The sequence below is a fragment of the Alexandromys fortis genome, unplaced genomic scaffold (genome assembly GCF_014885135.2).
Source record: "Alexandromys fortis isolate MF-2015 unplaced genomic scaffold, M_Fortis_MF-2015_v1.1 scaffold_100_1_3062724, whole genome shotgun sequence".
In the NCBI taxonomy this organism is placed as follows: Eukaryota; Metazoa; Chordata; class Mammalia; order Rodentia; family Cricetidae; genus Alexandromys; species Alexandromys fortis.
Genome location: NW_026067992.1, coordinates 2,697,128 through 2,711,580, shown reverse-complemented (window position 1 = coordinate 2,711,580; position 14,453 = coordinate 2,697,128). Strand labels below are relative to the sequence as shown.

The following is a 14,453-nucleotide window of genomic DNA, read 5'->3' as shown; positions in this document are numbered from 1 at the left end:
AGGAGCTGGGGGAGGGGGGTTTGTGCTCTCTTCCGGGACTATCGCCCCTGGATAGCACACACTCACCCGTCCAGATGGAACTCTTCAGCACCTAAACAGGGCCGCCTGGTAGCCCAGTGATCCAGGGACAGAAGGAAGGACGGGGCAGGCAGTGCAGGATCCAGGAGAACACAGGAGCCCCTGGAGCCCAGGCTGAGGGTGCCGGGCTCTCTTCAACAACGACATTATTTAAAGTTGAAATCTATAGGAAGAAATATGAATGAGAACAGGGGCTACTTAATGATGCCAAGTTGTTGTTAGAAAAATGATGACATGTTTCTTTATACATCCAGAATAAGTTGAGAATTCTTTCAGTAGAACGGCATTTAATTAACCTAACCTATTGAACTCAGTGACACAATAAGCTGTAGAATATAGCTTGATAATTTCACTGACTGGAACATCCAAGAAATCATATAAATTGCCAGCTCAGGAAAATACCAAAATTCAATGTACAGTTTCTACAAAAGTTTCATGGCTTTCTTGCCATCATAAAACAAAAAAAAAAAAATTGATGGTTAAAATGCTGAAGGTATATCTTTCATATCACCATAGAACCTTCATCTGGTGATGGATGGAGATAGAGACAGAGACCCACACTGGAGCACTGGACTGAGCTCCCAAGGTCCCAATGAGAAGCAGATGGAGGGAAAACACGAGCAAGGATGTCAGGACCACGGGGGGTGCACCCACCCACTGAGACAGTGGGGCTGATCTATTGGGAGCTCACCAAAGCCAGCTGGACTGTGACGGGAACAGCATGGGATAAAACCGGACTCTCTGATCATGGTGAACAATGAGGACTGATGAGAAGCCAAGGTCAATGGCAAGGGGTTTTGATCCTACTTCATGTTCTGGCTTGGTGGGAGCCTAGCCAGTTTGGATGTTCACCTTCCTAGACATGGAGGGAGGGGGGAGGACCTTGGACTTTCCACAGGGCAGGGAACCATGACTGCTCTTTGGATAGGAGAGGGAGGGGGGGAGGAGTGGGGGAAGGGGGGGAAAGAAAAAAAAAGAAAAAAATGCTGAAGGTATAACGTTATCGATATTTATCTGAAATTTGCTTGAAAATAAGACAGTTGTAGGGGCAAACAGGATGAAACAAGATAAAGGGTTCATTGTGCTATTTTATCTTGGCAAGTGTCTGAAATGGTATACAACAAGGTTTTTAATTAAATAATAAAACAAATAGTAAATTAGGAGATTATTTGAGGGAATGACTCAAATATGGAGAATAGAATGAGAAATAGTAACACATAGCCCAGTGTACCAAGAATTTTATGGGAGCAGAAAGATGAGCAAAACTAATATTTGAAGACATGATTTCTGGAAGTTTGTCAAAAATAGTAAAAAAAAATATATGAATTCTCAAGTAGAACAATAACAAATTTTGACAGAAATATATAATAATTTGACAAACTACATGAATTAAGAACATTATTTTCATAATAGTGCATGCTTGTAATCCTGGCATTTGCATGGCTAAAGGGTATTGTAAAAACTCAAGAAAAATTCCACAGAAAGAGAAAGAAAAAATGACGAACAAGCATTGCTCTTACTCTCTTAGGATAAAAGAGCACAAGAGATGGCTCAAAACTTTGGGGCAAGTCCTTGAGAGGGTGACATAGACCAGTGCAGGCTCCACTTGGTAATAAAAAATAAGGGAGGGTAAAAAAAAAAATCATAGCAGGAGAGCTGCAGCCACACACGGATATGCTGTATGTCACAGACATTCAGACTGTTGGCTTCAGGTTCTGCACTGTAATACCTGTGTAACATTAGTCAGTATTCCTGGAGCCAGGTTGTGGAGGAAGCATCCAATCTTTGATAAAGTGAAAAGAAGAATCTCGTAGAATTGATTAACATGTGAAGCTAAAGGGAGTTTTTTTATCTTTTCCTCTTTTTAAGGGCTTACCTTCACCTCCAAATATTTCCAGAAGCTTGGCTATGCTATGAAGGCATTTGTTCAGACAGTGGCTGACCTTTGTGTTTGAGGAATTTAAGATTTGTTTCTAACTTAAAGTATTAAGTCCTTCATATTTAATTTGAAAGTTGATAGTTAATTTATTAAAATTATATATCAATTGCCTTCCCTTTAAGGTTTCTCTGCATCATTCATTCTCATAGGAGGGTCACAGAAATTCTTATTCTTACTCACAACTCAAATATATTAGGTGGCCTGTATATTAGACAACAATATATTAGGTAAAAACTAAGGGAGGTAAGTCATTACAACTGCAGAAAACATTTCTTTAATTTCTGGAGTCTATAAGCAATTTTTATTCAAACTCAAGATTTTCTCTGTGTGACAAAGTTCCAAGCACTTAATGCCTTCTGACTTGTCCTCTGCACTGATAGTTGAAGTAAATGCTGTGTTTCAGTTACAAGCCAATAAAACTGAGAGAGCCATACTTGTCCATGTTTGGAGAGTGGGTTCATAAGAATTCATGTCCCTGGTTTGAGAGAACAGAGTCGTAAATATACAATGCACATTATTTATACCTGGAATACAGTATTTAGAAAGAATTATATGCTTTTGAAAGGTCTACAAAGAGATGAAGTCAGAAGGATGTAGGAACGAACAACTGGGGAAGACCAGAAACAAAATAAGCGAAGAGAGCATTAAACAAAGCAGGGTCTGTGCCAGACTGTAGGAAGCAAAAAGATGTCCAACGCTTCTCACTTTCTGCTATTTGACATTAATTTTCTTCTGAAAATGACACCAAACTTATTTTCAGGTGCTTGGGAAAATTATCTTAATTTTAAAGGCAAATTCAACCATGCTTTGAATTTATATACTTTTCCCATCTCAGCATTTGTATTAAATGTCTGAAGTTAATGAACATCTGCTCCACTTTTTTTTTAAAATAAAAAGGAGCAGGCATGATTACATCTTAAGTAGATCCTTTAGGCGACTGATACTGACAACTGACCTGGGATGTTTCTGGAGAATGGCACCACACAACATTGAATATACATAGAAAATAACAATTACATTGCTCTGTATTTGAACATTTTTTACAAATCATCCCATTAATATTTTGAGGTCACCAAAGAAAGTAATATTATTGTATTCTCCTGTCTCTCCCCCCCCATAAAAGTAACATTTCAGAAATAGAAAATTTGGAGAGGCTATTTCACCAGAGGCTATATACAAACTCTAAATATAGACAAATGATAGTGGATACACAGCAGCCCAAGGCCCTGGCCTAAGACACACTGAAAGAGGGTTCTGTAAATCAGAGCATAACTCAGGGGAAATTTTCCCAAGGTAATTTGAGGTAAAAAGAATCCCAAGATCTTCCTGTTCTTCCTCCCTTCTCCCTATCCAAGGCCACCCATTTCTTGACTCAATGGAAAACCAAGGAACACAGGAACATTTATTTAAAACCTTCAGCGTCCTAAGGCTGAAAGTTAAAATAGAAAAAATAAACAGACAACCCTGGAGAGAAGATGAAAGATCCATAGTTCAATTATAAACACCCTTCTAATCTGGATCAGTAAACATTTTGTTCTAAAACATTATTCTTATAAATCCAAGATAGAAGAACTCCACAGAAAAGAAAACTTAAACTTTTTCTAGGCAACCTGGGAAGATTTTTTTCCATCCCTCAATTGATATCAACGGTAACTATGATGCCACTGGTCACGTGTACACAATGAGCATGTTTACTTTGTCTTTTTAAAAAGTCACGGATGAAAGTGTCTACTTACACTCCATTATCCAACCTTGAGTTTTATAAAATGTTCCTTTGCCTGGTTTCAGCCTGTTCAAGCAAGTGAGTTGAAGTGGGAATGGGCTGTGATCTGTGTCCCCTCCACCACTTCCCCTGTACCTCCTCTGGCTTTTTGTTGAAGCTTAAATTGGAGCTTACTACTACAACTGGGAAGTTAAGAATTATTAACAGGCACTATCAAAACCTGGCTTTTCAGCTTGTAGGGTTTCTTAAATCCCTACAACAGAGGATGTTTCTGCTGGTCATCACATATCACCCACTAGAATTATTATAGACAGCTTTGCCCCAAGCAGAGTTTTCCCTCTGGAAAGTCAGGCACACTCTTCATCTTCATCCTGTCTTCATGGACTGTTCATTTGGCACCACCACCAACATCACAGTTGGCAGGAAACCATTAGAGATGCCCCTGTTACACTAAACCTAAATCAACCACATCCTTCATATAGTTGATTTTGATCACCAAGTAAAGCTATTTCATGAATAGTCCCCTCCTCACTACATGAGGCTGACTCTCACAGCTTTTTGCTCTTAGATTTGGAAGACACTTGTCCATCTGGTCTACCATCAGACTGTCCTGAATGTTTTCTCAAAGGCCTTCTCCTTGTGGAAGGTAGAAGAAAAGCACTGCTATTCTCCAGTAACTTGCTCCCAAGAAATTTCTCCTGATACATTCAACAATACTCCTTTTAGAGTTTAAGATTGGACACAATCAATTGTAGCAGTAGCCTTCCAAATATTATGTAAGTCTACTACCTCATTTGAGAACTCAAGAGGAAATATTTGCTACCTATTTTATTTTCATCTTTTCTTTAGTTTTGGAGGAGTCAAAACAAAATACTAAAATAAAGAATAAGATGCTGGTTCATGACAATAAAAGGAGAGAGATATTAGGATACTCATTTTCTTGAATGATTTTCAGACAAATAAAAAGACATTCCTGACATTATCTACTTATAAGTTATCTTTCATTATTTAACTTCAAGTTCAATATACTCCATTTAAAACTCCTTTACAGAAATTAAAACTTTGTGAATAATGTACTTATCAAAGTTTAGGATTAGTGACATTATCTTTGAATATATCCATAAAGTAAATTCTCAACATTCCATAACAATGAAAATGGGTCTCTTGTCCTGTACCTGTTGGAGGTACAGGCTAAAGTGAAGAATAAGATTCAATTTACTGATGTGACTGCCCTTCTCGATGGCAGTCCCAAAGACCAAGACGAACAGCCTAATAGCTTACATCCATTTTGATTCATTATAAAGCAACGTGACTGACCTGGGCCAGCTGAGTCATCTCATAGGCCAAGCTAGCATTTTTCAGTTTTTATGTGCTGATGTCTGGAAGAGGTAGCTCTAAATCAGTTCTATTCCAGATGTTAGAACACAGGAAACTATCCAGAGGACACCACCCCTTTCACAGGCCTCTGTCCTCCTTGTTAAATGGCCTGGCTCTGCACTGGGAAATGCCCTTGAGCATAATGGTCTTGGGCCACTCTTACCAGAGCTTGTTCTTTACTGCCAGTCTCTTCAATACCTCAATTTACCTCATGCTTGTCAACCTTACCCAATTTGTATGGTCAACAACTTTCTCTCAAAAAGAAAATACGAAGTTGATAGAGAGTTTTCAATGTACTTTACTCACCCTTCCAAAAGCAAGTCTCTACGCAGTGTTTTAGTGTAAATCTATTTGCTAGATGAGAGTTTGAAATGTTCCATCACTTCGCAAGAAAGTTGTGAGGCAAGTCCGTGAGGATCACTATGTAGTCTGTGACTCTGCAGAGTGTCTCCAGAGAGTTGCAGCTGGGTTACTTTGGTTACTTAGTTCTCACTATTGGACTCAGTGTTTGTGGTTTCTGTCTGAAGGCTTGTTGAATGCGTGAACACGCAGCTCACATTCCTTGGAGAAAATACTTTAGAAGATAGCATTGCAAGATCAGCACCATCATCACAAATTTAATAAAATCTACATAAGGTAAATTACTACTTTTGAGATAAAATGCTACATCAGATATAACCTTTCTCACTGAAGCGGTGCTTCCCTGTATGACCTAAACTCACAATTTAAGGAAGCACTTATGTGAGAAAATGATTGACACTTGCCCCACCCCTTGTTCGCTTCTTCCCTGGGGAAGTACAGCCTCTAGTGCTTCCTCATTTTGGCTGAAAGGACAGAACATGGTCATCTATTTCCTTCTTGTCTTTATGGGGTAAAAAGATCCTTCCATGCAAGTGTATCTAATGCAGGAAGGTCCTTGATCTACTGTTGGGCAGCAATATTTTTCTTGATTTTCTTTCAAGAAACAGCAAGTCATGTTTGTGCTCCTTTTTCTGCACAGATATTATGTGAGAACAAAAGTATCGATCTACTCAGTTTTGGATTTTTTTTTTTGCCTGGTAGTTCATTATCTAATACTGTGAGACTCATAAGACTAAAGGTCACACCCAGTTTTGGGGTTCTCTGAACAACCCACGGAGCAGGGCACGCAGCAGTATAGAGTTATCTTGAAATCTGACAATTTTGAATACTGAAAGGGTGAGGGGCATATCGAAATGTAAGTAATTATCTTGGAATTAATGGTATGGCATATGAGGGAAGATTAAGAAGACCACAGAAAGGAACTAAAAGGTATAAAAAAGAATGACCACAAGTCACATTTAAATTTGAAAATAGGTTTTCAAGATTCAATCTGCAAATGTTAGGTTGAAAATATATTTAATTTAAGTGATGAAGTTGTTTTAAATAGTCAATATATAATGCCCTTTTTCCTTCAAAACCACATTTAAGAATAATAGAAAAATAAGATATAAATAATCAACTCATGTACTTGGCACAGCTCTCCACAAGGGCTGTAGTCAGTTGAGGGGCCCTGGAGGCTAGAACATCTACTTCCAAAATGGCCCACTCATGGCTGGGATGACTTTGTTTCTCTCAGGCTATTGGCAGAAGATTTCCATCCTTTGCCATGCAAACTTTTTATGAGGCTTTTAGGGAAATGGCAACTAGATGCCCCTCAGAACTAATAGTCCAGCTAGGAAAGGCAGAAGGCAGACAAGTTTATAAGACTTTACACAGTGTCTTTTCCACACTGGCTATGAAAGTTGGCTCTTTCCAGTGTAGGAGATGACACAGTGAGGAACCTAAATTGAAGCCTGGCTGCTGCATTCTTGTTAAGTTTTTTACTAAAATACAATTCCTTGTTTTCTAATCTTACGGACTTATTGAAAAAAATGTCCTCTATGAGCAATTACTGCATCCTCTCTCTAGGTAGTTTTCCATGTTGGTGAGCCGATGGCCTTTCCTAAAAGAGCCTAGAATTTTATCGTATTCTTTTTTTGTTTTGTTTTGTTTTTGTTTTATTTATTTATTAAAGATTTCTGTCTCTTCCCCACCGCCGCCTCCCCTTTCCCTCCCCCTCCCCCAATGAAGTCCCTCTCCCTCGTCAGCCCAAAGAGCAATCAGGGCTCTCTGCCCTGTGGGAAGTCCAAGGACCACCCACCTCCATCCAGGTCTCGTAAGGTGAGCATCCAAACTGCCTAGGATCCCACAAAACCAATAGGTGCAGTAGGATCAAAAACCCATTGCCATTGTTCTTGAGGTCTCAGTAGTCCTCATAGTTCGCTATGTTCAGCAAGACTGGTTTTAACCCAGGCCTTTTCAGACCCAGGCCAGCTGGCCTCGGTGAGTTCCCGATAGAACATCCCCATTGTCTCAGTGTGTGGGTGCACCCCTCACGGTCCTGAGATCCTTGCTCGTGCTCTCTCTCCTTCTGCACCTGATTTGGACCTTGAGATTTCAGTCAGGTGCTCCAATGTGGGTCTCTGTCTCTGTCTCCTTTCATCACCTGATGAAGGTTAATATTCAGGAGGATGCCTATATGTTTTTCTTTGGGTTCTCCTTCTTATTTAGCTTCTCTAAGAACCCGAATTATAGGCTCAATATCCTTTATTTATGGCTAGAAACCAAATATGAGTGAGTACATCCCATGTTCCTCTTTTTGGGTCTGGCTTACCTCACTCAGGATAGTGTTTTCTATTTCCATCCATTTGCCTGCAAACTTCAAGAAGTCCTTGTTTTTTACTGCTGAGTAGTACTCTAATATGTATATATTCCATACCTTCTCCATCCATTCTTCAATTGAAGGGCATCTAGGTTGTTTCCAGGTTCTGGCTATTACAAACAATGCTGCTATAAACATAGTAGAGCATATACTTTTGTTGTATGATAAGGCCTCTCTTGGGTATATTCCCAAGAGTGGTATTGCTGGGTCCATGGGTAGGTTGATCCCGAATTTCCTGAGAAACCTCCACACTGCTTTCCAGAGTGGTTGCACAAGTTTGCATTCCCACCAGCAGTGGATGAGTGTACCCCTTTCTCCACAAACTCTCCAGCAAAGGCTATCATTGGTGTTTTTGATTTTCGCCATTCTGACAGGTGTAAGCTGGTATCTTAAAGTTGTCTTGATTTGCATTTCCCTGATCGCTAAGGAAGTTGAGCATGACCTTATGTGTCTTTTGGCCATTTGAACTTCTTCTGTTGAGAGTTCTCTGTTCATCTCAGTGCCCCATTTTATAATTGGGTTGATTAGCCTTTTACGGTCTAGTTTCTTGAGTTCTTTATATATTTTGGAGATCAGACCTTTTTCAGTTGCGGGGTTGGTGAAGATCTTCTCCCAGTCAGTGGGTTGCCTTTCTGTCTTATTTTATTGTATTCTTAAAATGCAGCAACAAACCAGACTGTTGTTAGGGAACATTATCCAGACCCTCAATCCAAGGTCCTTTCCTTGAGACTCCCTAATCACACACAGGGTAACAAAAAAGTTTCATATTCAAACAACATTTGTACATGAAATTCATGAATGGATAGTCTGAAAATGAGCCTTAAAACTCAAGATAAAATTCAAAAAGAGGATTTCCCAACCTTAAAAAAAGTTGTAATTCTAATGCCATATAATAAAGTAAATTTGCCTAACTATTGAAACCATATAGGGAATGACCAAGGAAAGAACTTAACATGACAGCCACATTAGTGACCACAGATGCAACCATCCTCCAGAAATAGCTGAGAGAGTCCAGCCAAGTATGTAAAACAACACACATTATCTCATTGGTTTGCTCTATAAAGGTTATTATTTTTAGAAAATTAACTAATGGAATTAACAGTAAGGAAATATGCTGTATCATCTCTAGAGATGCAAGAAAATCAAATTCTATTCAAGACTAAAGTCACCAATAAATGAACACTAGAAAATTTTTAATCAAGTAAAAGTCATATACACACATGTACACACACACACACTCCTATAGCTTATAATCTTATGTGATATCACTTACAACAAATTAAATTCTACAAGCCATGCATGGTCTTTATGGAGACAACTATAACATGTCATCCCTGAAGACATCAAACTTCCCCAAGTGATAAATCATCTGGGCTAGCAAGACACATTCATAGCGATCTTAGTTTTCCACAGATCGACTTATACCATGGAGTCAATTCAATTCTAGTCAAAGCTGTAATAAGATTTTCAAGAAATTCAATAAGCCGAACCTAGAATTATGAGACAGAAAGAACTCATTAAATAAGATGGAAATGTTGTTATTCATTGAGGTACTGTTAAAGATTTTCTTATAAAAGAAAAACAAGAAAGTGAAAGCAGAAAGTTAGTACATAAGACTGACAAAATGTCATACTTACTGAAAACCAAGCCTACCTACCATCAATATTTGAAAGGAGAACAAATTAGTAAGGAAAAAAAATAGGTTGATTAAGCAGACACTTCCAAAAGAAGGAATCCAGGTGGGCAATGAACAACTGGAGGCAAGGGGCTTCATTAGAAATACAAAAGTTAATTACATCTGGTATAAGAGAGTGTGAAATCAGACTGTCAAAACTGTAAGGACATGTCCTGGGGCCTGGAATACTCTTGAAACAAAAGAAACTGTGGCTCATGGCTCTCAGATTTGCAAATATGTAAGAATATGGGAAAATCTGGTATTAAACAATAAAATTAAATATATTCATAGGTGGCAACTCTGTATAATGCCCAGAAATCCCTAAATAAAGTTGAAAGTTATGAATCAAACAGTTTTCAACTGAACAGTATACAGCATCACCAAAAAATTCAACTCCTCAAGCTTCCCTGAGTAGCATGATGAATTAACAAATATTATACATCTATTCAATGAACACTTTAATTAAAAAGAAAAGAAAAGCAGTTGTAGCTCACATCAACATGAATGCATTTCAAAATACATAGCTTTACTGAAACAGAGAATTCATCCATGATGGCTTTAATTTTTTCAGGTTTAGTGGGGCATGTTCGACAGAAAACAGTTTCCTCTTAGAAATGGACTGGGGTTGGCAAGATGACTCAGAGGGTAACCCTATTTACCTAATGTCTTGGGTTGTTTCCCTAGGACCCACACTGTAAAGAGAACTGATTCTCAAAAGTTAACCTCTCTCTCTCTCTCTCTCTCTCTCTCTCTCTCTCTCTCTCTCTCTCTCTCTCTCTCTCTCTCTCTCCTCTCTCTCCTCTCTCCTCTCTTTCTCCTCTCTCTCTCCAACTCTCTCTCTCTCACACACACCACAGGTTTTGAATGTAAAAAAATCAAAATCACAGATGATATTTGACACATGGATGCATTGTAAAATTATCGCACAGAGAAGCTAGTTGGCATATCAATCAACTCCCACGGCACCTGTTTTTATGATTAGAACACAGGATTTAGTCTATTAACAAACTTCTAGTGTATCATATGTTCTGCAGGCATAATTAGTAATACAGTTATTAGGAGTAACAATAGTATTGACACTTATAACATTCTCAATAATAATAGGTTTTACATTAGGTCTGTAAGATGTAATTTCTTTAAGGAAAATTCTAAAACTGCCTGAAGAAAGTATCAGAGCTTTAAACAACACACATAAGGTAAGGTGAGGCAGAAACATGATTAGACTAAGCTCGAGTCTGCAGAAGAATCCTGGGACTGGGCCACCAGACGGATGTGACTTGGCAGGAGGCAGTGGGATGCCTACTTTTCAGGTTAAATTCTGTATCATTTGCTGGTGCTGCAAGTATGGATGTTCTTTTCTGTTTTCTTTAAACAAGGCAGAGATGAGTAATGGTCCCATTGGCATATATAATGTATACTTAATAAAATGCTTAAATACAATCTCTATTGCCTTTTAACAATGGCAACCCAGTTTTAGAAAGGATATAGACATCAAAGAATATTCTATTTGACATGGTAAGTCTATATTTTATTGTAAATATAAAAGGCATGTTGAAAATAAACAATCCAAACACTCTGCTTGTATTAGTTTGCTAGATAATACATCTCTTAAAACTGCTCACAGGGCATTTTTCCACGAAAAGGGAGAATGCTTTTACCTGTGTCTAATATAAGCTGTGTCATTACATCACTTTGTCACAAGAGGGACTAGACAGTTAGAAGTATATCTTTCCTATGTGAAATTAGACTGCCAAACTTTCCTTCTGTGCACACGGGGTACTCCTGTCAGTGCCCCTGTTACAGAGTCATGTACATATTTGATATTAGACAAAAAATTAAGAAAACTGCCAGTTTGCCATTTTGTTTCTGAACTGATATAAAATATACATAAACTCCTGGACTTCATGGGCCATTCTGATCTTCCTTGACTTTTTGAATATAATTGGTTTTGCTTTTTTTAAGTATTAATTCATTTATATATTGAGCCGATTTATATGTGCAAGCTCATGATAAATTGTTGCTAGATATCTGTAAGTTTTTGCAGCTGATCCCGCATTTGATAAAATGAATTGAAGTAATTAAGATGTTAGAACAAAACCATATGCTTACCTATCTCTGCCCACTGAGCCCAGTCTTCTGCTCTGACGGAGTGCAAATAGTCTGGAAATCATTCAACTGGACTAGCAAGAGCAACAGCTGAAGATATGTGTAAATATCTCTGCATGTGTCACCTCAGTCGCCATTGTCAACATGAACCAGGCACTGAGAGACAAAGCAACACTGCAACCAAATAGTACCTAACAAGTAAGAGTTTTGAATGAATTTAAAACTCCAATGGATAGGAACACCAGGTAGTATCTAAATTTTATCAGACAATGAAGAATTGCTTAGAATAACAGAATTGCCAAGGATCCCAGAAACATTAAGTAAAACAACTCATCAAAGATCAAGTCCTAATTCCTGGTCCCTAACTCATTTTAGATCAAATCTGGGGACAGCAAGAGGAGAGACTGGTTATGGCTCGGATGGAAGGAAGTTAATTATTTTGCTTTTTCCACAAGTACAGCCCCTACTCATTTGCTTGTGCAGAAAAACATCAGCTACCAAAATGCAAGAAAAATGTCATAAAAATTTCTTTTACCTGAGATTTGGGAAACAATTCTGAGAACCAGTGAACGTTCTGGTGTAATTTATATACTCTATAAGAATAGTACACTTATTTTTAGAAAACTAAACAAATAAATTTTTTTCACAGCACTTGAACTTAAAGGGCCTTGGGAGCTGTCATTTCCTTCCCCTTTTTTAAAATCTGGGGGGATTCGATTCATTACTGACTTTTTGGACTTGTCACCCCTAAGCATTCTTCTCTGCCCAACATTGGCTTCTGCCTAACCTGTATAATGCCTAATCTTAATTATGGATAGTATGAAGAAATCAATTTAAAGGAAGGGGGAAACCACGTCAATTTAATATCTTGTTTTGTTAGCCCCATAGCACTTAAGTTAAGCCCAGAATCATACAGAGAAATATATTTGTCCTTGTTGATACCATAATAAATTACAATCAATTACTAACGCATAATTTTGTTGATCAAGGTTAAGTATATCCTTATCACTCAAGGTCCATCATTGCAGGCCAATTCTCCCATTCTCTTTTTCTGTTAGGTAGAGATGTGCCTGATTTCTGGCCAACGATGGCATATAAACTCCTATTTATGTGTTCTCTCACACTCTTGCCTTGTCTTCCTGCTGGAAACAGATGATGTGAAGGTATCATCAGGCTGTAATCTCCCAGGTTTCTCCGGGAAAAGCATTTTCATCTTTGAATTGTTGACAGAGTTCAGCTCTTATGCTTGAAAAACTGAGGTCCCATTTTCCTTGCAAAAACCTGAAGGAGCCGCAGCATTCCTTCATTCATGACTCTCTCACCTTCATGCTGTCCTCGGTCACTGTGGTCCCTCTCAGACTGCTTTGATTACCTGATGCCCAAGGTTCCCTTCTTCTGCCACTATCATCTGCTTCTAGGAACTATTGTAAAAAGACACCAGGTCCGCTCAGGAATAATCAGCATAATCTTCTAATCTATAACTTTAATCTTATCTGAAACTTGGTTGGGCTATATAAAATTACGTATGAGTCAGGGACTTCAATGTGGACCCTGATGGGAAGACGTTATTCTCATTGCTACAAGAAAATGATAAATTAAAAGTTTATTTGTGTTAGTCTTGGCAAAGTTAGTTAATTTATGATACGGAGAAGAGCCCTACATAGTGTTGCACACCTTTAAACCCAGCATTAGCAAGGTTGGGGCAGGTAAATCTCTGTGAGTTTGAGGCCAACCTAGTATACAGAGTGAGCTACAGGGATAGCCAGAATTATATAGAGAGACCCTATCTCAAAAAAAAAAAAAATAAGAACAAAAAAATAACAAAATACAGATGAGATTTTTTTTTATTCTAGCACACATTGTTTATAATTACACCAAACTCTTGAAGCATGACTAGTATGTCTAGTTTCTTATAACTCTTGTTCATTGAATTTAAGCTAATTCTACAAATTATGTATTTCCTGTTATTTTATAAGGTAGTAAGTTTCCCTTCATGGAAGTGGTGATAGTTTGAAGTGTCCCATAGGCTCAAATGTTTGAGTACATATTCCCCATTTGATGGAACCATTTGGGTTAGTTTAGGAAGTGCAGCTTTGCTGGAGGAGTTATATAACTAAGGATGGGCTCTGAGGTTCAAAACCTCCCACCATTCCTAGAACACTCTCACTGCTTGGTGCTTGAGGTTCAAGTTGTAAATTCTCTGCTACTCAGGCTGACATGACTACTCACAGCCACTTCCCCACTGTGATGGTAATGAACTCTTTTCGCTCTGGAACCATAGTCCAAATAACCCCTTCCTTCTATATTTTGCCTTGGTCATAGTGTTTTATCACAGCAGTGGAGAGTGACTAACGCAACAGTCACTGAGCAGAAAATTATGTCATTACAGTTCATTTCTGCAACCAGTCCTGATGCAGAACATATCTAAGCAGACACAGATGATTACATACAGAGCATTTTCACTAGACATCTCAGAGGATGTATGAGAGGCAGGCTTCTGCCACATCAGTTTTAGCTTCTATACATTTTCCTTTCTCCATCCATTATACTTCTTCATAGGCTCCATTTAGAGATCTGAGTGCAATATGAGAATGAAATCTGCAGAGGCAGAGGAGTTCATCAACTAGATCATTGACAGTTTAATATTCTGATAAGATGTGAGTTTTCATGGGAGCTATATGATTTGAATCTGCTTCTCTGAACTTTAATTTTCTTGACAAATGGTCAGAGATGAAAATGCTAACTGGTAAACAGTATCTAATTTTTGTTCCCACTTCTGAAGAGAGCCTCAGACTGCATTTAATTAAAAAGCAAAAGTAATGTTTGATAACAT

The 14,453-nt window shown here is 38.2% G+C and overlaps 1 protein-coding gene across 3 annotated transcripts in view; it reads left to right on the top strand.

Moving 5' to 3' along the window:
• Ostn (osteocrin) overlaps positions 1–14,453 on the top strand; it is a 44,150-nt gene that overhangs the window by 25,045 nt on the left and 4,652 nt on the right. The gene's annotated exons all lie outside the window — the stretch shown is intronic.